Below are 2,141 nucleotides of genomic sequence, written 5' to 3'. Positions count from 1 at the left end.
AGCTTGGGCCGGTTCCACCTGTGACCAGGTGGGGAAGGGTGTGATGGAGAGGGGTGTCTGGAAGCAAGGAATGAAGCAGGCCTCAGGAAATACCGCATGTCAGGCCAGTACCTACCAGTATGGAAGGAAGGACAGGCGGACTGAACTAACTAGCCCTTATACTGCCAAGTTATATGAGAGAGCCCAAAGCCAGCACCTCTCTAGCCCCCTGTAGCCAGAATGGTGGTCCCCAACGAGAGACATGTCTCTGGCCTCAGACAGGTCTCTCCTCACGCCTGCTGGGTTTGGTCCTTCATGTGGCCAAGGATCCGGGCTTAGCAAGGTTGACTAACTGCCCACGGCACTCGAGGGGAGGCCTCAGTGCCACTCTGTGTGCAGGATGTGTTATGGATGATGCAGGGGGGGGCGGGGAAAGGGATGTGGGGGGAGGGGGTCCCCTCTGCTGTATTTTGCATGTGAGACTGAGGCCTGAGTCCTTGTGAGAGTGTCACCCTCTGACTAGCAAGCCACTTCTGGAACCTATCCCCCGGGAGTGAAACCCTAGAACATAAGGACACAGGAACAGGATGTTTATTGCCACATGGTTTGTGGTGGCCATAAATCTGGAAGCAATCCGAAAGCCCACAAGGACAGGAAAGTTGTACATGCCTTTGTGGAATATCCGTCTTTTAAAAATTGGATTTTCATCTGGTGCTGGTGGCTCCCACCTATAATCCTGGCTACTCGGGAGGCTGAGATGAGGAGGACTTCAGGCTGAGGTTAGCTTACATAGAAAGTTCTTGAGGCCTCTTCTCACTGGAGCGCTGAATGTGGTGGCTCATGCCTGTGACCTAAGCTGTGGTGGACGTCCGTGCCCAGGCAGGAAGTGAAGCTCTCTCAAAAATACACAGCAAAAAGAAAGCAGGACTAGAGGTGTAGCTCAGAGGTAAGAGTGCCCGCACAGCAAGTGTCAAGTTCAACCCCAGTATGGCCAAAAACTTTTTAAAATGATTTCTATGCAATTATCTGAGTGGGTCTCCTTGAGGTATGAATTAAAAGCAAACAAACTGCTATGATGGCTAGTAATATGAATTACACAATGCCAGTTTTTTTTTAAAGGGAGTTATATGTACCATATTCCTGTTTGTGCATAGAAAAAGGAGGGGCAGAAAAATCTATTGGTTATTTTGAGATGTAAGAGGAGAGAGGTATGGAGAGACCATTTCATGTACTGCTAAATCAGTTCTCTTCATTACAAAAAAAGGATATTATTTAATGCACTGAAAACCCAATGAAAAACCAGGAGCTGGTAACTCATTCCTGTAATCCTAGCTACTCAGAAGCACAGACTTGGAGGTAACCCAGGCATAAAAGTCTTGGAGACTATCTCCAAAATAACAGGAAAAAGGTGGGCTGGCATCATGACTCAAATGGTAGATACCAGCTAAGCAGCCAAGCCATGCATGTATACTCTTAGTTCAAACCCCAGTACCACAAAAACAAAACAACAACAAAAAATAAATCCCAGTGTTTACGGGACTCCTTGAGGCCTTCTATCTTCCTCTGCCACTGAGTTTAAATTGGAGAGCCTTTCCAAGTTGCCTCAACTCCCTCTATCACCCCAATCCCTCCTTGTGCCCAGCCAACCCCAGGTTCTGGGCCAGGAGGAAGCAAGCTTTCCAGCAGCCTTACCCACCAAGGGTCTTGCTGCATCGGAGCTGGCCCTCATTTCATTGCAAGAGCTCGGAATGCCAGCTAACACCATTGTGACACGCCACTGCTGCTTAGCAACCTGGCAAATGCCCCACCCCTCCTGAGCCGCTCCCACACCTATAAAACAGAGCTCATCACCTGCCTCCCACAGCCACGCCAGTGCCTGCCTGTCACGGGGAAGCCTCGTGACTGCTCTCTTCCTCCAGCCATTTGTTCCCCGAGCTCCCAAGGAGCAGCCATCATGTCTGGGAGGCTCAGAGATGATCACATGGTCCTGACTGGGGTTTCCAGGCCTGGCCCCAGTAGCTGCTACTCTGTCATGGGGTTTCTCTAGAGCGGTGTACATCGCTCCATTTTTCAGACTTGGAATAACAAATGGACTTGGTGAGACAGGACGGGAACACTTCTCAGATTTAACAGAAGAGGAAATGGAAGTTTTGGACGGCTCG

At 49.7% G+C, this 2,141-nt stretch overlaps 1 long non-coding RNA gene across 1 annotated transcript; it reads right to left on the bottom strand.

Annotated features, from left to right (window-relative positions):
* Positions 1–554: 554 nt before the first annotated feature.
* Positions 555–1,726, bottom strand: LOC138820456 (uncharacterized). Its single transcript, XR_011369886.1, has 2 exons — positions 1,672–1,726; positions 555–875 (listed from the first exon to the last, which is right to left on the bottom strand). It is a non-coding gene; the product is annotated as an uncharacterized lncRNA (long non-coding RNA).
* Positions 1,727–2,141: the final 415 nt, after the last annotated feature.

This window comes from Dipodomys merriami, unplaced genomic scaffold, assembly GCF_024711535.1.
Source record: "Dipodomys merriami isolate MVZ:Mamm:240054 unplaced genomic scaffold, mDipMer1.0.p SCAF_889, whole genome shotgun sequence".
NCBI classification, from domain to species: domain Eukaryota; kingdom Metazoa; phylum Chordata; class Mammalia; order Rodentia; family Heteromyidae; genus Dipodomys; species Dipodomys merriami.
This window is presented reverse-complemented; position numbering and strand designations above follow the sequence as displayed.